Source organism: Staurois parvus, unplaced genomic scaffold (genome assembly GCF_062004578.1).
Source record: "Staurois parvus isolate SC_StPar_1 unplaced genomic scaffold, SC_StPar_1.0 ptg001687l, whole genome shotgun sequence".
NCBI classification, from domain to species: domain Eukaryota; kingdom Metazoa; phylum Chordata; class Amphibia; order Anura; family Ranidae; genus Staurois; species Staurois parvus.
In genome coordinates, this window is record NW_028319483.1 from 47969 (window position 1) to 73956 (window position 25988).

The following is a 25988-nucleotide window of genomic DNA, read 5'->3' on the forward strand; positions in this document are numbered from 1 at the left end:
CTTCTTCTTCTTTTCATTCTTTTCATTCGTCTTCTTCTTCTTCTTTTCATTCTTTTCATTCGTCTTCTTCTTCTTCTTTTCATTCTTTTCATTCTTCTTCTTCTTCTCCTTCTTCTTCTTTGGCCCCGTGACTGCCCAAATGAGTGAAGTGTGCGGTGATTCTAAGATCGACGGCACTCATCTGCATGTCATACTGACTGACAGTATTATTTCTCTTCCCCAGCAGACTCCAAGGACATTTAAATTAAAGGTACAGTGTTCTGCACTAATATAAAGGCTCTCTGAAGCCTAGAAACCCTTTTTATAAGTAAAATTTGCGGCGAATAAATTCGAATCGAATCAAATTTTTGAAAAATTCGCTCATCTCTAGATAAAACAGCACACTGAAACCGATGAGAGTTTGCAGGCTCTTAAATATGTTGTTCTGAACGGTTGGCCTGATTCCAAGTTGGAAGCCCCATTACTTGTGAGAGAATATTGGACTTTCAGAGATGAAATCGCCATCCAAGATGGTATACTGTACAAGAGGCCAAGGGTCATCATTCCTAAATCTTTAAGATGGGAGATGCTGACTCGTATTCATGCCAGTCACATTGGAGGAGAAGCATGCTATAGGCAAGCACCTGATACCCTATACTGGCCCAACATGCAGAAGGAGATTAGAGACTTTGTTAGCTGTTGCTCGGCATGCAATGAATATGCGCAGGCACAACAGAAAGGACCTATGATGTCGCATGTGCTGCCCACCCGGCCTTGGAAAATTGTAAGCATGGACTTACTGAATTATGCTGGGCAGGATATTCTACTAATTGTTGATCACTATTCTGACTTTTGGGAGATTGAGCTACTTCCTGACCTGTCTGCTGATACTACCATCAAGCGTTGTAAAGCACAGTTTGCACGTTATGGCCAGCCGGATAGAGTCATCTCGGATAATGGACCTCAATTTGCATGTGAACAATTCAGACAGTTCTCTACAGATTGGGGATTTGAGCATGTTACCTCATCCCCGAAGCACCCGCAAGCCAATGGCAAAGCGGAATTGGCTGTCAAGATATTGAAGAATCTTTGTAAGAAGGCCAAGTTTGATGGTACTGATCCATGGAAGGCCATTCTACATTGGAGGAACACCCCATCTGAAGGCATGGACAGTAGTCCTGCGCAGCGCTTGATGTCTAGGAGACTGAAGACTTCATTGCCTGTGGCCAACAAATTACTTGATCCTTCTGTGGTTACAGGTGTCTCGGCAAAACTGCAGCAGAGGAAACAGATTGCCAAACTGTCATACGATGTGTCTGCTAAAGACTTACCTGAACTAAGCATTGGAGAGCCAATCCGTATGAAGCCGCTTCCAGGTGACAGGGCCGCTCGCTGGAGACTGGGTTCCTGTGTTCAGAGGGTTGCTCCTCGATCATATCTTGTGGATGTAGAAGGCAGTCTTTACCGCCGCAATCGAGTGGACCTGCGAAGGCCAGAACGATTCACCACACAAGCCTATTGGCTGGCCAACCCCGTAACAGTATAGACTAGTTGGTGACATTGATTGAGATCTGCCCGCTGTGTGTATACAATCACCCGGCTAATGTCTAATATCAGGGGACAAAATGTGCCAGCATTCATATCAGACTAAGGGAAAATGGCCGCCGGAGGAGGGACAGGAGGGCTACAAAAAAATGGAGGAGGGAGATCTAATCCACTGCACTGTAATGTGATAAATGTACAAACATAGATAAAAGACCAAAGGAAAATGGCCGCCAGAGGAGAACAGTGCGGGCTACAATAAAATGGAGGACGAATATCTACTCCACTGCACTGTATTGTGATAACTGTGTTTCATTCATCGTAGAAGTTTACGAGCCGCCATCATCTTTTGTTTTTCAGGTTTTTCCCTGTTTTATGCTATTCAGCTTTTTTTGGACCAGCACCATCTAGTGTCTGCTCTCCATACTGCAGCCTCTGTATAAATCTGTCTGGAGTCACTTCCTATCTGGAGTCACTTCCTGTCTGTCTCACTTCCTGTCCCGGGAACACTTTCCTCCTGTCAGCCATTTTAGATTGGCTTCTAGAAGGTCCTGTGATTGTCGGTCTCCATCCTGAACACACGGCCACCATAGGGCCAGCATGGGATCTTCTCCATGTCAGAGCACACGGGTAAGTCAGGTGGATCTCCTATTCCTGGTCCCGGCTCCTGTCCCTGCTATAGATGGACCAATCATCTGTGACCTAACCTTCCTCCTCGTCATCGATGATCTGGGTGTATTATTATTATTTATTCCAGGTACTTATATAGCGCCGTCAGTTTACATCTATATTGTACATTCCCATCAGTCCCCGCCCCCGAGGAGCGTACAATCTAAGGGCCCCAACTCACATTCATACATACACATACTACGGACAACTTAGACAGGAGTGAACTACACTACAGCATGTCTTTGTAGTGTAGGAGGAAACAGGAGTACCCGGAGGAAATCCGCGCAGGCACAGGGAGAACATGCAAACTCCAGGCAGGTGGTGCCATGGTTGGGATTTGAACCAACAACCCGAGTACTGCCAGGTGGAAGTGCTAACCACTCAGCCACTGTGCTGCCCCGTGCTGTATATATCTCAGCATCTACTTCTCAGTGTTGGTTTCCTCCTCATTGCCGGCTATTAAATGGGCCTCAGAATGGCTCCGGTATTCCCTCCTAGGAAGGACATTCAGGCCGATCTCCCACCATGTTCCTCTGATGTGTCCGAGACAGAATAACAGGAGAGACACCAGGAGAACCCGCTGGGACCTGACACTCCGAGAACCAGAGTTATGGTGGAGTATAGACCCTTCCTGAGATACTCCTCCCTGGGAACGGTCATACCTCCGTACTCCTCTCCTGTACATACCCATCACTGTCATACCTCCGTACTCCTCTCCTGTACATACCCATCACTGTCATACCTCCGTACTCCTCTCCTGTACATACCGATCACTGTCATACCTCCGTACTCCTCTCCTGTACATACCCATCACTGTCATACCTCCGTACTCCTCTCCTGTACATACCCATCACTGTCATACCTCCACACTCCTCTCCTGTACATATCCATCACTGTCATACCTCCGTACTCCTCTCCTGTACATACCCATCACTGTCATACCTCCACACTCCTCTCCTGTACATACCCATCACTGTCATACCTCCGTACTCCTCTCCTGTACATACCGATCACTGTCATACCTCCGTACTTCTCTCCTGTACATACCCATCACTGTCATACCTCCGTACTCCTCTCCTGTACATACCCATCACTGTCATACCTCCGTACTCCTCACCTGTACATACCCATCACTGTCATACCTCCGTACTCCTCTCCTGTACATACCCATCACTGTCATACCTCCGTACTCCTCTCCTGTACATACCCATCACTGTCATACCTCCGTACTTCTCTCCTGTACATACCCATCACTGTCATACCTCCGTACTCCTCTCCTGTACATACCGATCACTGTCATACCTCCGTACTCCTCTCCTGTACATACCGATCACTGTCATACCTCCGTACTCCTCACCTGTACATACCCATTGGAGATGAGCGAATCGAACTTGGCGAAGTGGAATTCGTTTTGAATATTAGGAAAAATTCGATTCGCGCCAAATCCTAAAATTAGCAGACTAAGGATGCGCGAATCAAAATTTTTCCTAAAATGGCGGCGACATGTGTGGCGACGGAGCGGGGATCTCTGGGAAGGCGCGCAGACAAGGCGCGTTGACCCATAATGCATTCATTCATGACATGTGATCGCATTAGCCAATCAGCAGCCAGCCAGCACTGTGTAATGGTGGAGCTATAAATTGCGGCCATCTTACAATTCTCCATTTGCCTCCGGTCATTCAAGAGAGACAGACCTCTCTGTATTAGGGACAGAGTTAGGGCCACAGATACTTTAGGGACACAAAATCGTTACTTAGGGACACAGAACTGTTACTCAGGGACACAGAACTGTTACTCAGGGATACAGAACTGTTACTCAGGGACAGACACAGAATTGTTACTGAGGGACACAGCATTGTTACTGAGGGACACAGAATTGTTACTGAGGGACACAGAACTGTTACTCAGGGACACAGAACTGTTACTCAGGGACACAGAACTGTTACTCAGGGATACAGAACTGTTACTCAGGGACACAGAACTGTTACTCAGGGACAGACACAGAATTGTTACTGAGGGACACAGAATTGTTACTGAGGGACAGAGAATTGTTACTCAGGGACAGACACAGAATTGTTACTGAGGGACACAGAACTGTTACTCAGGGACACAGAACTGTTACTCAGGGACACAGAACTGTTACTCAGGGACACAGAACTGTTACTCAGGGACACAGAATCGTTACTCAGGGACACAGAATCATTACTCAGGGACACAGAATTGTTACTGAGGGACACAGAATCGTTACTGAGGGACACAGAATCGTTACTGAGGGACACAGAATTGTTACTCAGGGACAGAAAAAGAATTGTTACTGAGGGACACAGAACTGTTACTCAGGGACACAGAACTGTTACTCAGGGACAGACACAGAATTGTTACTGAGGGACACAGAATTGTTACTGAGGGACACAGAATTGTTACTGAGGGACACAGAACTGTTACTCAGGGACACAGAACTGATACACAGGGACACAGAACTGATACACAGGGACACAGAACTGTTACTCAGGGACACAGAACTGTTACTCAGGGACAGACACAGAATTGTTACTGAGGGACACAGAATTGTTACTGAGGGACACAGAATTGTTACTGAGGGACACAGAATTGTTACTGAGGGACACAGAACTGTTACTCAGGGACACAGAACTGTTACTCAGGGACACAGAACTGTTACTCAGGGACACAGAATTGTTACTCAGGGACAGACACAAAATTGTTACTGAGGGACACAGAATTGTTACTGAGGGACACATAATTGTTACTGAGGGACACAGAATTGTTACTCAGGGACAGACACAGAATTGTTACTGAGGGACACAGAATTGTTACTCAGGGACACAGAACTGTTACTCAGGGACACAGAACTGTTACTCAGGGACACAGAACTGTTACTCAGGGACAGACACAGAATTGTTACTGAGGGACACAGAATTGTTACTGAGGGACACAGAATTGTTACTCAGGGACACAGAACTGTTACTCAGGGACAGACACATAATTGTTACTCAGGGACACATAATTGTTACTCAGGGACACATAATTGTTACTCAGGGACACAGAACTGTTACTCAGGGACACAGAATTGTTACTCAGGGACAGACACAGAATTGTTACTGAGGGACACAGAATTGTTACTAAGGGACACAGAATTGTTACTCAGGGACAGACACAAAATAGTTACTGAGGGACACAGAATTGTTACTGAGGGACACAGAATTGTTACTCAGGGACAGACACAGAATTGTTACTGAGGGACACAGAACTGTTACTGAGGGACACAGAACTGTTACTGAGGGACACAGAACTGTTACTCAGGGACACAGAACTGTTACTCAGGGACAGACACAGAATTGTTACTGAGGGACACAGAACTGTTACTCAGGGACACAGAACTGTTACTCAGGGACACAGAATTGTTACTCAGGGACAGACACAAAATTGTTACTGAGGGACACAGAATTGTTACTGAGGGACACAGAATTGTTACTGAGGGACACAGAATTGTTACTCAGGGACAGACACAGAATTGTTACTCAGGGACACAGAATTGTTACTCAGGGACACAGAACTGTTACTCAGGGACACAGAACTGTTACTCAGGGACAGACACAGAATTGTTACTGAGGGACACAGAATTGTTACTGAGGGACACAGAATTGTTACTCAGGGACACAGAACTGTTACTCAGGGACAGACACAGAATTGTTACTCAGGGACACATAATTGTTACTCAGGGACACATAATTGTTACTCAGGGACACATAATTGTTACTCAGGGACACAGAACTGTTACTCAGGGACACAGAATTGTTACTCAGGGACAGACACAGAATTGTTACTGAGGGACACAGAATTGTTACTAAGGGACACAGAATTGTTACTCAGGGACAGACACAAAATAGTTACTGAGGGACACAGAATTGTTACTGAGGGACACAGAATTGTTACTGAGGGACACAGAATTGTTACTCAGGGACAGACACAGAATTGTTACTGAGGGACACAGAACTGTTACTCAGGGACAGACACAGAATTGTTACTGAGGGACACAGAACTGTTACTGAGGGACACAGAACTGTTACTCAGGGACACAGAACTGTTACTCAGGGACACAGAAATGTTACTCAGGGACAGACACAGAATTGTTACTGAGGGACACAGAATTGTTACTGAGGGACACAGAATTGTTACTCAGGGACACAGAACTGTTACTCAGGGACACAGAATTGTTACTCAGGGACACAGAACTGTTACTGAGGGACAGACACAGAATTGTTACTGAGGGACACAGAATTGTTACTGAGGGACACAGAATTGTTACTGAGGGACACAGAATTGTTACTGAGGGACACAGAATTGTTACTCAGGGACACAGAATTGTTACTCAGGGACACAGAACTGTTACTCAGGGACACAGAATCGTTGAATTAAAGAGTATGTCAGACAACACGCAGAGGAGTGGCAGAGGAGGCAATGTTTCAGGAGCGAGCAGACGTGGCAGCAGAGGAAGGGGTTGAGGCAGCACTAGTCGCAGCCAGAGGCCAGTGCTCCCGGTGTCATCCAGCGGTCGTGTCTCCACCAACAACCCTGCCGTCATCGATTGGTTGGCTCGGTCGTCTTCCTCTTCCCAGGTCACCTCTGACACCTACAGCCAACGGTCGGTGGGTACGTCAGACACAACCGTTAGTTGGCATGGCCCGGGAGCAAGCCCACTGAAATCACGTGTCCTCTACCTGCCCCTGTCCTTTGGTGTTCCCTCACCAAGCGAAGTATCGCATGCTGTGGGCTCAGCCCCACTGTACAGTGAGGAAGAGCTAACAGAGGGCGGTCAGGAACGGGGGGAGACATCCGCCTCTTCAGCAGCCAGGCGAAGAAGTACTGGCGAGGAGAGTGGCTCGGTAGCCGGTCTAGAGACAGGTCTGTCTCCTGACCCACACGCAGCCGAGGGGGCTAGTAGTGAGGCGGAGACCCTAATTGATGATGAGGAGGCTGATCGCACTTGGCAGCCTCGTCGTCATCAGGCTATTGCTTCCGCATCATCAGGAGAAGAGGGTGCCAGCTTGGCAGCGAGCAAAACAGTCGGTGGGTTGCCCAGGAGGCAGCAGGGTCGCAGCAGTGTCAGTGGAGGCAAACGGCCATGGAGTAGAGCACCAGCTCCACTGCTGGTGGGTTCCATTTTGTCATAGGGTGCTGGCAGATTACGGGCCTCCCATTGCTGCTGCCAGGCCCCTAATCTGCCATGGGCCCCTGTACCGCCTCCTCATGCTGCTGCCAGGTCCACAGTGTGTCATGGGTCCCTGTACGGCCTCCCATTGCTGCTGTCTCCATCGCCACACTCTGCCATGTGCCACTTTCAGGTCTCCTCACACTGCTGCTTCGTTCCATTTTGTCATAGGGTGCTGGCAGATTACGGGCCTCCCATTGCTGCTGCCAGGCCCCTAATCTGCCATGGGCCCCTGTACCGCCTCCTCATGCTGCTGCCAGGTCCACAGTGTGTCATGGGTCCCTGTACGGCCTCCCATTGCTGCTGTCTCCATCGCCAGACTCTGCCATGTGCCACTTTTAGGTCTCCTCACACTGCTGGTGGGTTCCATTTTGTCATAGGGTGCTGGCAGATTACGGGCCTCCCATTGCTGCTGCCAGGCCCCTAATCTGCCATGGGCCCCTGTACCGCCTCCTCATGCTGCTGCCAGGTCCACAGTGTGTCATGGGTCCCTGTACGGCCTCCCATTGCTGCTGTCTCCATCGCCACACTCTGCCATGTGCCACTTTCAGGTCTCCTCACACTGCTGCTTCGTTCCATTTTGTCATAGGGTGCTGGCAGATTACGGGCCTCCCATTGCTGCTGCCAGGCCCCTAATCTGCCATGGGCCCCTGTACCGCCTCCTCATGCTGCTGCCAGGTCCACAGTGTGTCATGGGTCCCTGTACGGCCTCCCATTGCTGCTGTCTCCATCGCTACACTCTGCCATGTGCCACTTTCAGGTCTCCTCACACTGCTGCTGGGTTCCATTTTGTCATAGGGTGCTGGCAGATTACAGGCCTCCCATTGCTGCTGCCAGGCCCCTAATCTGCCATGGGCCCCTGTACCGCCTCCTTATGCTGCTGCCAGGTCCACAGTGTGTCATAGGTCCCTGTACCGCCTCCCATTGCTGCTGTCTCCATCGCCACACTCTGCCATGTGCCACTTTCAGGTCTCCTCACACTGCTGGTGGGTTCCATTTTGTCATAGGGTGCTGGCAGATTACGGGCCTCCCATTGCTGCTGCCAGGCCCCTAATCTGCCATGGGACCCTGTACTGCCTCCTCATGCTGCTGCCAGGTCCACAGTGTGTCATGGGTCCCTGTACGGCCTCCCATTGCTGCTGTCTCCATCGCCAGACTCTGCCATGTGCCACTTTTAGGTCTCCTCACACTGCTGGTGGGTTCCATTTTGTCATAGGGTGCTGGCAGATTACGGGCCTCCCATTGCTGCTGCCATGCCCCTAATCTGCCATGGGCCCCTTGTACCTCCTCCTCATGCTGCTGCCAGGTCCACAGTGTGTCATGGGTCCCTGTACGGCCTCCCATTGCTGCTGTCTCCATCGCCACACTCTGCCATGTGCCACTTTCAGGTCTCCTCACACTGCTGCTGGGTTCCATTTTGTCATAGGGTGCTGGCAGATTACGGGCCTCCCATTGCTGCTGCCAGGCCCCTAATCTGCCATTTGCCCCTGTACCGCCTCCTCATGCTGCTGCCAGGTCCACAGTGTGTCATGGGTCCCTGTACCGCCTCCCATTGCTGCTGTCTCCATCGCCACACTCTGCCATGTGCCACTTTCAGGTCTCCTCACACTGCTGCTGGGTTCCATTTTGTCATAGGGTGCTGGCAGATTACGGGCCTCCCATTGCTGCTGCCAGGCCCCTAATCTGCCATGGGCCCCTGTACCGCCTCCTCATGCTGCTGCCATGTCCACAGTGTGTCATGGGTCCCTGTACGGCCTCCCATTGCTGCTGTCTCCATCGCCACACTCTGCCATGTGCCACTTTCAGGTCTCCTCACACTGCTGGTGGGTTCCATTTTGTCATAGGGTGCTGGCAGATTACGGGCCTCCCATTGCTGTTGCCAGGCCCGTAATCTGCCATGGGCCCCCGTACCGACTCCTCATGCTGTGACGTTGCAACAAGGTGGAATTGAACCCTACATATGTTAGACCGCCTTTACGAACAGCGAAAGGCCATCACCGATTTCCTGATGTTACAAGCGGATAAAGGTACTCCCCTGTGTAACTTAGATGTCAGCCATTGGCAGCTCATGCGTGACACCTGCCGCTTGCTCAGGCCCTTTGAGGAGGCCACGCTATTCGTGAGTCGGCAGGACTATGGGATGAACGACGTCATTCCTCTGTTGCACGTCCTGGAACAAATGCTGTTAACAATGGCTGGTCAGGGTGCGGTAGACGTGGCGCACAGATCTCAACGCCACATGACCCCTGTGGGGGCAGGACAGGAAGAAGAGGAGGAGGTAGAGGAGGACATTGGTGCTCAGGAATTATTGAGTGAAATGGGTGGTTTTTCCACTCAGCGGACAGGAGTGGAGGAGCAGGAGCATCTGGTAGAGGAGGAGACAGAGGACCCAGACGCACCGTGGCAGTATGCTGTGGAGATGGAGGCAGGGAGTCCCTCGCATTCCTTGGCACAAATGGCCCATAGCATGCTCGGTTGCTTGCGTAGCGACAGCCGAATAATAACCATCAGACAGAGGGATGACTTTTGGCTGTCCACCTTGTTGGACCCTCGCTACCGTTCAAAAATGGTGGCCTTTTTCACACCTGCTGAGAGGGAGGCCAAAATAACGTACTATAAAAACCACCTATGTAGTCAGTTGGTCTCTGCCTTTCTGCGCCAACGTCCATCCTCAGACACTGTGGGCCCTGTGCACTCGCGTTCCGCTGCCATGGCAGCAGGGGAGGGGTGGGGTGGTAGGAGCAGTGGCAGCTCCACCAGCAGCGGCTGCCTCAGTCTGCAGTCGATGATGAGTAGCTTTCTTCACCAGCGCAGTGAGGAAACTACTAATCAGCAGCAGCAGCATTAGGTGGACCTGGAGCAGGACCTCAAACAACAGGCTTGGGCCTACTTGGACAGCACCCTGCCAACCGAGGTAGACAATCCCCTTGACTACTGGGCAACGAAACTTGACCTTTGGCCCCAACTAGCTGAATTTGCCCTTGAAAGGCTGTCATGCCCGGCCAGTAGCGTGGCATCGGAGCGCGTGTTTAGTGCGGCAGGAGGTATTGTAACTCCGCGGAGGACACGACTGTCCACCCAAAGTGTGGAGAGACTCACGTTTGTGAAAATGAATCAGGCGTGGATTAGTCTGGATTTCAAACCACCAGTTCCTGACACAACTGACTAAATCCGCCATGAATCATGCCCCAAACATGTGCCACTTTCAGGTCTCCTCACACTGCTGGTGGGTTCCATTTTGTCATAGGGTGCTGGCAGATTACGGGCCTCCCATTGCTGCTGCCAGGCCCCTAATCTGCCATGGGCCCCCGTACCGCCTCCTCATGCTGCTGCCAGGCCCGTAATCTGTCATGGTCCCCTGTACCGCCTCCTCATGCTGCTGCCAGGTCCAGAGTGTGTCATGGGTCCCTGTACGGCCTCCCATTGCTGCTGTCTCCATCGCCACACTCTGCCATGTGCCACTTTCAGGTCTCCTCACACTGCTGGTGGGTTCCATTTTGTCATAGGGTGCTGGCAGATTACGGGCCTCCCATTGCTGCTGCCAGGCCCCTAATCTGCCATGGGCCCCTGTACCGCCTCCTCATGCTGCTGCCAGGTCCACAGTGTGTCATGGGTCCCTGTACGGCCTCCCATTGCTGCTGTCTCCACCGCCAGACTCTGCCATGTGCCACTTTCAGGTCTCCTCACACTGCTGGTGGGTTCCATTTTGTCATTGGGTGCTGGCAGATTACGGGCCTCCCATTGCTGCTGCCAGGCCCCTAATCTGCCATGGGCCCCTGTACCGCCTCCTCATGCTGCTGCCAGGTCCACAGTGTGTCAAGGGTCCCTGTACGGCCTCCCATTGCTGCTGTCTCCATCGCCACACTCTGCCATGTGCCACTTTCAGGTCTCCTCACACTGCTGCTGGGTTCCATTTTGTCATAGGGTGCTGGCAGATGTTGTGGGCTTTTGAATCACGTCTCAAGAATATGACTTTTATCAAGACATAGTATTATATGGCAAACAGATCAGCATAACCGGATGTTAAGAGTTAATTTTGTCTTGGTTGAACCACCAAGAATTCTAGTTAAAGAACTGGAGAGAATGGGTGAAGGGATTGTTTTTCTTTCCTCCTAGAGACAATACTATTTTGAAGTTCTACAGGTGATCAAACACCATTATTCAGACTTCAATAAGCAGGTAAACATATACAAGGTCTGGACATGACAATAGAGGAACCAAACTGATTGTCTGAGAGCTTACCCAAACCTTGTAGAGTGTGATGAACCAACAGACCTCTGAAACTATTACCATATACTATTGTTCACCAAGGGTGAAAGCATTAACAATTGTTTACCATGAGTCCAATACAAGGGCCAGGCAAATAGAGAATTTTTTTTTTCCCTACACAGAGGAAATGTTGATTCTGAAACAAAGGGGTGAAATTCAGGACATTTAAGTCTAAAAGTTCACTGTATATCATGACAAAAATGTACTACAAAAACAGATTATAAATAAGATGTCATAGACTTTAAACACCACTAAATACTCAGCAATGGGAACTATATATCACTAACTTGAGTATTGAGATGATGGGAAGTAAGATGTATTATAAACTAGCATTAGTTACATGTCTTATCAGGAAACAAACAGGATGATATTTCAAGTAGGAATAACTGAATATACACCTATATTCCATGGTCCCTATTTAGAATATCATAGGTATGATCACTGCTATATCTGGAAAGAGCCGTATATTTTATTCCTGAAATTACCTGAAGATTCCACCCAAGGTATGAGTCATCTCAAATACTCACATTGTTCTGTGATACATGACCGCCACCTGGTGGGCAGGTGAGAAATAGCTTATGTACACACATTTCTCAACTAGCCAATCAGGAAGCCTGGTGGGAAGGTATCTTAGAACAATGGACTAGTGGATATAAAAGCCCATGTGCTTTAAGAATAAGGAGGAACCCTCATAAAGACCTCATGGAAAGACCTGACATCTGAAGAAGATCTCTGCTGAAATAATTACTCTTCCATCTTTTCAAACTTCCTAAAACTTTAAACCTCTAATCTTATAACCTCCTACATTCTCCCCTACTGAGAATCTTTCACTTGCCCTATATATCAGTCTAAAGGCGTTCCACTGCCAGCTAAATCCACGGGAGAGTTGCCTAGTCTGACGTCCGGGTGTGGTGAGATGTTTATTTGATTTTGTATTAATTACTTTCTCTGTTGTGTAGAATCATAAAATTACCTTAGTGTATTACAACAATATTGGGTAGTTAGATATCTGTAGTCAGATACTGTGTTACTGTTAAAAAAACTGTTTATTGCCATATTATAAATTTTTCCATATTTCATAATTTATTGAATATTAATAACCAGAGTATCACATATCAAGGGCTTACTTCTTGCAATCCTATGGCCACGGCTTGTAAGAATATAACCTTTGAGATATTCGAAATTATTAATTATTAATAAATTTAATAAATCTCATATCATTTAAAATTTGTGATTGATGTAATTAGTTAGAGACATTATTAGTGTGTCTTACATTGGTAGGTTATATTTTTGATTGTGTGTACCAATATTCATTTATCACCAGTCTTTTGCGTTTTGTGTTAATATATATATAATTTTTGTACATAAATAAATTTTTATATTTATCTATTATAAGGCAAATTTTGTGTGTATGGTACGAAATCATATTGGCTAAAAGAATTCAAGGTATAATAATAAGTGGTGATCAAATTATCAAGGTGTCCAAATTATTGGTTTATTAAATATTTGCCGTATTTTAACGGCTGGAGGCACTGTAATATTTCATCTAAGGGAAAGGGACACGCCCTTTATAAATAATATATATCCTTACATAAACCACCACAACATAAATTTGGAGGCACTGCTGAGAGTCATAGAAATCGTACCATAACACAAAACGCACTGGTGATTGTATATTTGTACACTTTATCAAACATATATTTTATATCAAAATGGCATCCAGTAATCACGGATCCACCTCTTCCAAGCATAACGAGGAAAATATGGCGGCTCAAGGCATTGAGCAGGAAGTTATGAAGCCAGCTCGGAAAGCTGCCGGTGCTTGGCAGAAGTATGTTGAAAATGAAGTAATAAATTATCTCCGCAAGAGATTGAATTTGGGGGATAGCAATAATGAATTTGTGGATGAAGAGAAAAAGCAGGCTATTAGCACTTTTGAGGACCTGTTCAACCAAAAGGGCCAGGTTGTTGGGTTTTTAATAGCATTTGCTGGAGCAGAAAGTGATAGAAGCCGTGACAGACTTCTCCTAGAAGCTTGGCCCATGTTATGGTTCATGACCGCTGGAGCTGCCCAGCTGACCAGGACTCTAAGGGAAGAGTTGTCAGAGGCCCGCCTCTTGTTAGAAAGCAAAAATCAGGACATTGAGTCTTTGAAAGGGAAGCTTGGTCATGCCGGTGTTCGTTTAGACGAATCCGAGAAACATTATGATAGATTGGTCGGAGACTTTCGAAGTGCTCAGGACCTATATGAAAGAAACTTTCAGGAATTAAAACAACTTCAAAAGAAGTATCAGGACTTAAAAGATGAGGTGGAGTACTTCAGATCAGAGAGGTTATCTCCTGTCAAAATTAAAGTTCACCCAGGGGATAAGCATGACCAGTCAGAACTTACCTTGATAAAATCTGAGCAGAAAACTCTGGAGGAGCAGATTATAAGGTTGACGGCCCAAATAAATTCTGGGGTCCAAAGACGGACCAACCCAGTCAAGCCAGAGGCTGATGAGCGGAGATACCCGCATCACAGCGAAGTATCTGATAGTGAGTCAGGGTCAGAATATAGGTCACCTCCTAGGCTTTCAAGATACACTCCAGAGCGCTCTGAAGAAAAATATGAGGTTTCATATAGGCAGGAAGGGAAATCCCAGGGGTCATTCAGGAGATATGACACCCCAAAGGTCATTAAGTTCCTGAAGGACACTGTTCCTATGTTTTCTAAGAAAGGGTCCCTTGAGATCACCGAACACATGAAAACATATGAACAAACGTTAGAGATTCTGGGCATTAGAGATGACCACACCAAAATAGAATTGCTGCCATGGGTGTTTGAAGAGAAATACCGGCAATTCTTTGAGACCTTGAGGGCCTATTCCAATCAGTCCTGGAGAGAGGTTAAACATAAGTGCCACATGGAATTTGGGCCTTATAAAACTGTAACCTCTGCCAAGGCTGCGGCCTACAATTTAAAGTGTGGTCCTCACCAAAGCCCTGCAGAATTTCTGGCTGTCCTCAGAAATGCCTATTTCCTGGCTGAAAAGGATCCCAATCCTAACCAGCCAGAATTCAAGACACTATTCTATGAAGCATTACCTGCTTACATAAAATTGGGACTTGCAAAGGATTACAGAAAGGGATGCTCTCTTGATTGGTTGGTGAGAGAGAGTGACTATTTATTCTCGATCCAACAGTCCAGTGAGGGCGGGATAAAAAGAGAACCTAAAAATAGCCCCAAGATAGTAGCAGCCACTACCGTTTCCCCTCCAAGTCCAAATTTGCAGGCAGAGAAGAAATCATATGCGGAAGTAGTCCGTGGGGATAAAACCAATGGTTCCCCTAGATTTGTACCTCAAACCCAGCAAGTGAAGGAGGTCCAAAACTTTGCACCCCAAAACCAGTGGGTGAGAAAGGATAGACAAAAGCCAGGGAACTACGGTAGTGGAAGTGAGAAGAATAAAAAGTATGGTAAGGGTCAGTACAGTGATGAGAACCAAAGGAGTCAATGGTATCCTCAGAGGTTCTATTATCCTCGCCAAAACCAACATGGGAATTTTTATGGGAACCCCAATTTCAATAGGAACCATAATTATAATAAGAATCCCAATTTTAATAAAAACTCTGACTTCCAAAGATTTCCTCCACGCCAAGAACACCCTCGGGCTCAAAGGGGGGATACAGTACCCCAGGCTCCCTTTAATAACAGGGAGACCCCAAAACCTCAGAGAGAACAATGGCGTCGGGACCAGAGCAGTAGTTCTGACTCTGAGTCTCATTACCAGTCTCGTCCAAAATACAAGCGCAAGTATAGGAAAAGGGAGAATCAACAGAATGACTCCTCTGAGCGTATTGGACAAATAGAGGCACAGGTCAGCAAAATGGCTGAACAAATGGACAGGCTTGTCACTCAATTTCCATCCAATCCTTTTTTAGGAGCAGCTCCTGTGACCAACCAAGGGTCACAGAATTAACAGGCAACCAAGCCTTAAACCAACAGGGGAGGACACTGAGTCAAATGACAGGAGATGTGTGCCCCGTCCCTGACAGGCCTACTAATGGAGAAGTTAGTTCTCAGGTAAAGGGGGACCATTTGTTGGTTATTAATGATTCTCCTGCTTTTCAGTGTCCATCTATTGCCCCTAATATAGTCGCGGCATCGGAAGTCGTCGGGATTGACAAGCCAGACGGAGCACCAACTTCTAGTTGTGCTTCTGTTTTGAGACAGTCCAAGAATCCCACCAGGGAGGATAAGGGTGATGTGTCCACCACATGCGGTGAGATAAGAGCTAGTCGTATGTTATTGAAGGGCCCACAGATCTTCAACCACACTAATTTCATGTGTGAGCTGACTGAATCTGATGGGAGATATTATGCCACGGTACAGGTGCAGGATGCCAGTGATCTTTCGATTGTCGGCTTAATAGACACTGGATCCCAAGCAACCATCATGTCACAGGAACATTTTGACAAAGTGGCGAATGTCATGCCCACCAAGCCGAGACTTAAAAGCTTTGACAGCTCATTGATTGGTGTAGGTGGAGACCCGTTACAAGTCATGGGTACCGCCTGGCTTAAACTGAAACTGGGTAATAAGGAACTGAGACACCCCATCATCATTGCTAGCATATCCCAGCACCACATGATAATTGGGATGGACTTCCTAAAAAGGCTGAACACCATAGTTGACTGTGTGAACCAAGTCCTGTGGTCACAGGTAAATACCCCAATTAAATATGGGAAACTTAAAACTCCCCATTCCCGACAACACTGCCACCTGGTGGAAGAAAGGCCTGGATCATTAGAAATCCATTTCAGGAACAGCCAACTTCCTGATGTAACGGTTATCAAACCTGATGACTGTAACCCTATCAGAAGAGATGAGGAACACATTTTTAGAATTCCCCAAGATAAAATAAAAGATATTTCCCTCCAAGATAACATCCTTACGATATCTTTTCATCAGGAGGATAAACCAAGAAAAGGGGGAGATCACACCCAATTCTTGACAGGTATTGAAAGGGTTAACAGCGACTTGTTTATCCCCATCCGGATAAATGGTCTTAATAGGTCAAAATATGCCAAACTAGATTTGAGACAGGAACACAGCTTTGTAAGCCATGGGCTGATAAAACACCTGACCGAAATGGAAATGATCCGTTTCTCCACACCTCAGCGTCATTGGATTTCAGACTCCCTTGATGACTCTGATGATCACAATTCAATGGCTAGGTGTCTCTTAAACGTCACTGTAGGAAACAAAACAGCCACCCATGTGTTCCTAGTCTTGGATAATCCCCAAACTAAAATTTATTTTGGCAACGATATATTACATCGCTTTGCAATGCAAGTCGACCTAATTAATGACTGTTTATGGAGTCGACTAAAGGGGGACCCCGAAAAATACCAAAATCTGGACTTAGCTTTAAAAGCCCAGCAACAGATGCCTTATGCTGTTGAAGTCCAGGTAGCCCAAAAGATTACAATTCCTAAGGGCATAAATAATTTCATAATCCCCATCCAAGTTAAAAAGGGACATAGACTGAAGGGGTCAGATGCATTAGTATGCCTCTCCCATAAAATGCAGGGGGAGGGACTGAACATTACACACACGCCCCTAGTCAACATACATCAATCCCCGATGTACATTTACATACATAATCTGTCCAATCAGGACATCGTCTTACCCAAAGAGACCCTTATTGGTCTAGCGGTAGAGACTGAATATTACACTTTTGGGGTCACTAACCAGGTGATTGGACTCATCCCCGATGAATATTTGTCGGAGGAACAATTAATTGAACAAACATTCCATTCATTACCAGAGGGTATTTTCACCATAGAGTCCATTTATCCATTCGATTCTAAAGATGGCACCTGTCGAATCGAAGAGCCATCAATTGTCTTTGATCACCCAATCAAAGAACAAGAGTACCCCAAAGAACCTGGATGGCAGGAGAACACACACACACATCACATACCCAATGACCTCACCACAAAACTTGAAGAGGCATATGAGATAGGTCAGCCGGAAAGCTTTCCTGGATTCAAGGAGTTAGTGGAAGAGATGGTGGCCCTCGCCGATGCATGTGCCAATGATCTCGACCGACAATTGCTCCGAGAGTTTCTCCTTGAATTCCAAGAGATCTTTGCCAAGGATTCTTACGATTGTGGGACTACTGACCTACACATCGCTAGGATCCAAACAGATCCAGATGCCCCACCAGTATTTGTAAGACAGTATAGGTTACCATTAGCTTCCTATGAATCTCTAGCTGAGATTATCAGGAAGTTACATGAAAGGGGTATAATTCGGCCCATCCACAGCTCCTACAACCACCCGATCCTGGGTATTTTAAAACCCAATGGACAATGGCGTTTGTGCGCTGACCTCCGTCAGCTGAACAAACGTGTGTACATGTCAGGATGGCCGGTCCCATACATAGACCAGTGTCTAGCCCAGCTCCAAGGATCCCAGGTTTTTACAGCCTTGGATTGTGCACAGGGGTATTGGACCATTAAGGTGAGTAAGGAAGACCAATACAAACTGGCTTTCAGTTTTGGAAATCGACAATATTGTTGGGTACGAATGCCTTTCGGATTCATAAATTCCGGACATGAATTTGCTGTGTTCATGCACAAGGCCATGCCAGACGCCTTCGAAAGGGGGACGTTGGCATATGTGGACGATATCCTGATCAAAAGTACGGATATGGCCAAACACATTACAGAACTTCGGCATGTCCTGGGCCAATTAAAAGCAGCAGGAGTAAAACTGTCCTTACAAAAAGCCCAGTGGTGTCGCACGAAGGTAAACTTCCTAGGCCATGAAGTTACTGCTGAAGGTTTGAACCCACAAAAGAAGAAAGTTGAGGCGGTTCTGAATTGTAAAGTCCCTACTAACCTTAAAGAATTGAGATCCTTCCTAGGTATGGTAAACTACTCGCGTAAGTTTATTGATAATTACGCCGAGATAAGCAAGCCACTGCTTCACCTACTGAAGAAGGATGTCGAATGGTCGTGGGGTAAGAAACAGGAGGACGCCATGAAGGAATTAAAGGAACGTCTCACACAAGCCCCGTGTCTCGGATATCCCGAAGGGGGTAAAAATTTCTATCTAGAGACAGGGTTTACGCAGGTAAGTATGAGTTCTGTTCTTTACCAGAAACGTGATGATGTCAGTAAGGTGATTGCCTATGCCAGTAAAACTTTGTCCCCGGTTGAAGTAAAGTTCAGTGACTGTGAAAAAGCTCTATTGTCCACCGTGTGGGCATTACAGAATTTCCGCAGTTACATTCAGGGAGAGAGAATCATTGTTGAAACGGCACACCAGCCTTTACAGTATTTAAAGAGTGAACGTATCAAGGGAGGAAATGTGTCTAATAGCCGCATCACTGCTTGGACTTTGTCTTTGCAAGGGTGGCCTCTTGAAATTCGGTACAAACAGAACAAGGAAAGTCCAGTAGCCCAGGGCCTAGCCGAGCTCCATGATTGTTCCGCAACTACGCCTACTATGGAGGGCCCGGACACTGACTTTCTGGAAGAACAACTGTTCTCTCCCTACAAGGTTTACGATGAAGAATACTGTAAACAGCTGCCGTGTGTATATGTGGATGGTTGTGCTTTTCATCACAAGGAAGGGGAACAGCTCCAACTAGTGGCAGGTATTGGAATCGTTTGGACCCAAGGTGTCACCCCAATTTCTGTGGGATACAAACTTGGACCAAAGAGCAGTCAGGTTGCTGAACTTACTGCAATTCTTAGAGCAGTTGAGATGGCTATAGAGTTCAACATCAGAGAGTGTGCCATCATAACCGATTCCAATTATGTCAGGAATAGTTTTGTGGAGTATTTCCCTAGGTGGAAGCGAAACAACATGAACAAGAGTAATCACAAACCCGTGAAACATGGTAAGCTCTTTTGTCACATCGATGAACTGGTAAGGTCCAATGATCTCACCCTGCACTTCAAGAAGACCAAAGGCCACTCCAAGGTTCTAGGTGCCGAGAAAGAAGGGAACGATCTGGCCGATTCTCTAGCCAAGGAAGGGGCAATCACCGGTGAACTGTTAGACATTGACCAATTTTTAGGTACCGTACAGGTTGAAGCTGTCACCAGGCAACAGGCCAGAACAGCTGGTGATCCGAATGCAATACAGTGGAGTCACGATTCTCCTAGTGAGGATTTAATTACTGCCCAAAAAGAAGACCCAATAATTGGCTTGTTTTATAGTCATATAGAAGATCCCAACCAAAATCCCATAAATAAGGAAGTATATAGTGGGAAGGAGGATTTACGTATCTTAATGAAATCCAAATCCCAATTCTCTTTATACCAGGGATTGTTGATACGAACCTCAAAGGGTGGCGTACAACAATGGGTCGTCCCACTTAAATTTAGAGGTTTGATGCTACAGCATGCCCATGATGCTCCCACTTCCGGTCATCGTGGAGAGAAGATCACGTATGAGATCCTGCGGGATTATGCCTACTGGCCTCATATGTTGCGTGATGTGAAGGAGTACTGCCAAGGTTGCCTAATATGTCCCCAATTTCAACCTACCAAGCCAACTCACAGAGCACCTCTCCAGAAGAGGGGGATATGTATGCCTTGGTCAGACCTTCAGATGGATTTTATTGGGCCAGTAACAAAATCTTCCCGAGGAAATCGGTATATGTTAACAGTTACATGTTTATTCACCAAGTATGTCGAATGTATACCAGCACCAAATAATAGCTCCGAGACATGTGCTGCATTGCTAATAAATCATGTATTTTCTCGTTTTGGTTTACCTCAGAGGATAGAGTCTGATAGAGGATCGCACTTCACTAGCGAAGTGATGGCCAAATTGTGGAAAATTTTGGGGGTTAAAAGGAAATTGCATATCGCCTATCGGCCAGCCTCTAGTGGTGGTGTAGAACGATACAATCAGACCATCGTTAATGTCCTTAAGAAATTTGTTAAGGAAACAGGCAAAGATTGGGATGTCAAGCTCCCGCTGGTCCTGATGGCGTTGAGGGCTACTCCGAATACAGTTACAAAAATGTCATCTTTTGAATTGATGACAGGTAGACGGATGGTACTGCCCCAGCACTTATTGTATCGCACTACAGATCAAAATTTGATCAATGCTACCACCACACACCAATACATAGAGGATTTACGTAAACATCTGCAATATGCTTTTGCCTTTGCCCAGCGAAATTTGGAAAGAGCTGCAACGAGTGCTAAGACATACTATGATCTCAAAACCTCCAAGAAGGAATATGAGATTGGTGACAAGGTCTATCTATACAACTTTGCAAGAGACCAGATCAAGGAACGGAAATTCCTTCCATCTTGGAAAGGTCCGTTCTCTATCATTGATAAAATCTCTCCGGTCGCATATAAATTGCAGGTTACCCGGTATGGTGAAATCAGTGATAGATGGGTGCACATCAACCAATTACGTGCTTGCCATCCGAAGTCTCAATTGCAGTTGTTGGAAGACTGAACCCACCAATTCCTATCTGGAGATATTGAGATCATTATTAAATTTCCTTTAAACATATAATTCATCTTTTGCCTTACAGGATCCAGTAACATAATTTTATGTATATCCATACTTAAACTGTTCATTTTAATAATTTAGAAAGGAAGGCCCAGACTATGACCAGACCGGCGATCGGAGGTGTCAATGACCGGACCCTAGAAGGAAGCTATAATGTCCTGTGGGAAAGGCCAGATGCCAGAGATCGATCCGGAGACGATAACCTGATGTCCCAGGCCACCAAGGGCCAGTCCAGAAGAAAAGACCCGCCTAGGAGACCGTCTAAGAGACCTGTCGTGCGGTGGACCCATGGACCCCAAGGTGGATGTGCCAGGCCAGGCCGGCCTCATCACAAGACCAGGATCGTCATCGGAAGTATCCATCTAAAGACGCCGAGTCAAGTTGAGGAACAACCAGCATGACCGCTGCCATTTTATTATCGAAATATTTTTTTGAATTTCATTCCCTTCACCAGAGAAGACGAACGATCACTCTAACCCAAAAGCCCCACTCATGTTTTTCGATACAGACACCCCTCTACGCGTGCCTATACCCCAAAAACAAAGGGGGATTTTGTTGTGGGCTTTTGAATCACGTCTCAAGAATATGACTTTTATCAAGACATAGTATTATATGGCAAACAGCTCAGCATAACCGGATGTTAAGAGTTAATTTTGTCTTGGTTGAACTACCAAGAATTCTAGTTAAAGAACTGGAGAGAATGGGTGAAGGGATTGTTTTTCTTTCCTCCTAGAGACAATACTATTTTAAAGTTCTACAGGTGATCAAACACCATTATTCAGACTTCAATAAGCAGGTAAACATATACAAGGTCTGGACAGGACAATAGAGGAACCAAACTGATTGTCTGAGAGCTTACCCAAACCTTGTAGAGTGTGATGAACCAACAGACCTCTGAAACTATTACCATATACTATTGTTCACCAAGGGTGAAAGCATTAACAATTGTTTACCATGAGCCCAATACAAGGGCCATGCAAATAGAGAGTTTTTTCCCTACACAGAGAAAAATGTTGATTCTGAAACAAAGGGGTGAAATTCAGGACATTTAAGTCTAAAAGTTCACTGTATATCATTACAAAAATGTATTACAAAAACAGATTATAAATAAGATGTCATAGACTTTAAACACCACTAAATACTCAGCAATGGGAACTATATATCACTAACTTGAGTATTGAGATGATGGGAAGTAAGATGTATTATAAACTAGCATTAGTTACATGTCTTATCAGGAAACAAACAGGATGGTACTTCAAGGAGGAATAACCGAATATACACCTATATTCCATGGTCCCTATTTAGAATAATATAGGTATCACTGCTATATCTGGAAAGAGCCGTATATTTTATTCCTGAAATTACCTGAAGATTCCACCCAAGGTATGAGTCATCTCAAATACTCACATTGTTCTGTGATACATGACCGCCACCTGGCGGGCAGGTGAGAAATAGCTTATGTACACACATTTCTCAACTAGCCAATCAGGAAGCCTGGTGGGAAGGTATCTTAGAACAATGGACTAGTGGATATAAAAGCCCATGTGCTTTAAGAAAAAAAAGAGAACCCTCATAAAGACCTCATGGAAAGACCTGACATCTGAAGAAGATCTCTGCTGAAATAACTACTCTTCCATCTTTTCAAACTTCCTAAAACTTTAAACCTCTAAACTTATAACTTCCTACATTCTCCCCTATTGAATCTATCACTTGCCTATATATCAGTCTAAAGGCGTTCCACTGCCAGCTAAATCCACGGGAGAGTTGCCTAGTCTGACGTCCAGGTGTGGTGAGAGGTTTATTTGATTTGGTATTAATTACTTTCTCTGTTGTGTAGAATCATAAAATTACCTTAGTGTATTACAACAATATTGGGTAGTTAGATATCTGTAGTCAGATACTGTGTTACTGTTAAAAAAATTGTTTATTGCCATATTATAAATTTTTCCATATTTCATAATTTATTGAATATTAATAACCAGAGTATCACATATCAAGGGCTTACTTCTTGCAATCCTATGGCCACGGCGTGCGAGAATATAACCTTTGAGATATTCGAAATTATTAATTATTAATAAATTTAATAAATATCATATCATTTAAAATTTGTGATTGATGTAATTAGTTAGAGACATTATTAGTGTGTCTTACATTGGTAGGATATATTTTTGATTGTGTGTACCAATATTCATTTATCACCAGTCTTTTGCGTTTTGTGTTAATATATACATAATTTTTGTACATAAATAAATTTTTATATTTATCTATTATAAGGCAAATTTTGTGTGTATGGTACGAAATCATATTGGCTAAAAGAATTCAAGGTATAATAATAAGTGGTGATCAAATTATCAAAGTGTCCAAATTATTGGTTTATTAAATATTTGCCGTATTTTAACGGCTGGAGGCACTGTAATATTTCATCTAAGGGAAAGGGACACGCCCTTTATAAATAATATATATCCTTACATAAACCACCACAACAGGTAGCTAACCCCCTTTTAGACCAAAGCTCATCCTCACCATCCTCCCAGGCCTTCCCAAAATCCCTTACCAAAAAATTAGACACACTTCAGCTGGTAGACTCCTGGAGGGCACATAATGTGAGAGATTATTCATTTTACTCCCACCCACATGACTCTTATGCTAGACTAGATTATATCTATTGCTCCCCCATTCTGCTGGCTAACTCTAGGAAAGCTTGCATTCATTTAAGCCCCTGGTCAGATCATAATATTATCGCGTTGTCTATCACTTTTATAGGTCTAGCCCTACTCCCTACTCCTGGAGACTTAACGACTCTATACTTATGGATACTAACACCCGCCATGAAGTAGTTACTTCCATTCAAGAATACTTTCAGTCAAACACAACTCCCGATATCTCCCCGGCCATCTTGTGGGTAGCCCATAAGGCGGTCCTGCGAGGCCACCTTATTTCTATGGCTTCTTCTAGAAATAGAGAATGATGGAAACAAATTCAGAAACTTACCCAAGAATTAGAAGCACATTTAAGGGCTCATGATGGCAATCCATCTCTCCGTAACAAAATGATGATATCGCAAAAGCGTCTAGAACTGAATACTTTACTTTCCCAGAAAACTGAAAAAGCTCTACGTTGGTCGAAGGCCTCCTTTTTATTACATAGAAATTCAGCGTCTACTATGTTTGCACGGAAATTAAACCTTTCAATATGACCCCCACATATCTACAAGTTACGTACTAAATCCGGCAGTATCTCCTCTCTTCCCCGTGAAGTCCTGAGTATTTTTGAAAATTTTTATTCCACCCTATTAGCTCCCCCGCAATCAACTTCTGCTTCCTCAAATGGCTCATGGCTTGATTCTATACCCCTCCCCACTCTCACCCTCTCAGATATCCTCTCCCAATGCCCCATGTACTTTGAAGGAAATATCCTGTGTGATTAGCGCACTCAGAACTTCCACAGCACCGGCCCTGATGGGTTCACGGCCAGTTATTATAAACATTTTGCTCCTACATTGGCTCCCTCTTTGATGTCATTATTCAATGATGTTTTGCAGGGCGGTAGGTTTCCTGAGGAGATACTCTTGGCTAACCTGTCTCTATTACCTAAACCCCTAAAAGACCATCATTTACCTCAAAACTATAGACCAATCTCAGTGATGAACAATGATCTGAAAATATTTAGCCGCATTCTGGCAGATCGGTTGGCCTCATTATCTCCTCTTTGGTCTCACCGGACCAATCGGGATTTATCCCAGGCAGACTTATCACGGACAATATTCCTCTCACATTAAATGTTATTTAGGACGTCAATTTGCATTCTAAAGAAGTTTTGTTGCTGAGCCGGGACATTAACAAGGCCTTTGATAGTGTCCTCTGGCCGTACTTGTTTTCATTACTGCAGAAGATGGGCTTTAGTGATGAATTTCTGTCTGGTGTACATGCTTTGTATGACTCCCCCCAAAACAAGAATAAGACTTCCAGGCTGCAATTCTGTATTTTGTACACTAGGCGGAGGTACCCGTCAGGGTTGTCCTCTTTCACCCTTATTATTGGCGCTTGTTTTGGAACCCTTGGCAATTGCAATAATCACACTCAGACATTTCTGGTTCCCCATTATTGGTTCACATTTCACAATTTGTATGTATGCAGATGATGTTATGCTTTTCCTTACTAAACTGTTGGTGTCATTGCCTGACTTCTGCTCATTATTGAATGACTTTGTAACAGTATCAGGTCTTACTGTAAATTTTACTAAATCAGTAGTTCTGCCTATTAATGTTCCCTGGGTGCATCTCTCCGCAATTCTTTTCCATTTCGTTGGGCCACAGATCAGATTTCATACCTAGGTATAAACCTCACCCCCAGATACTCAAAATTATTTGCTGCTAATTGGCCACCATGTGTGTCACGCCTCTCACCTCTATTGAAGATCTGGCATGGATCCCCTATCTCATTCTTGGGCAGAGTCACGACAGTAACAATGAATGTCTTCCCTAAATTACTTTATTTAGATCACTCCCAATCCCTGTCTCATAAACGTTCTTAGATCGCTTTCAACGGATTATTAATCATTTTATTTGGCGTAACAAACGCCCTCGTTTTACTTCATCGGTCCTCTACCGGTCACAATGGGCGGGAGGCCTAGGTCTCCCCAATTTCTGGCTTTACTACCTGTCAGCCCGTTTCGCACAACTATCACAATGGGTGACTATTACTTCCCAGGTCCCATGGATCAGATTTGAATCTCAGTCTATACATCCGTTCTATTTACCAG

General features: G+C 45.5%; 1 long non-coding RNA gene across 1 annotated transcript; it reads left to right on the top strand.

Moving 5' to 3' along the window:
* The first annotated feature begins 1954 nt into the window (after positions 1 to 1954).
* LOC149434754 (uncharacterized) lies at positions 1955 to 23500 on the top strand. Its single transcript, XR_016308626.1, has 2 exons — positions 1955 to 2151; positions 21309 to 23500. It is a non-coding gene; the product is annotated as an uncharacterized LOC149434754 (long non-coding RNA).
* The last annotated feature ends 2488 nt before the right edge of the window (positions 23501 to 25988 follow it).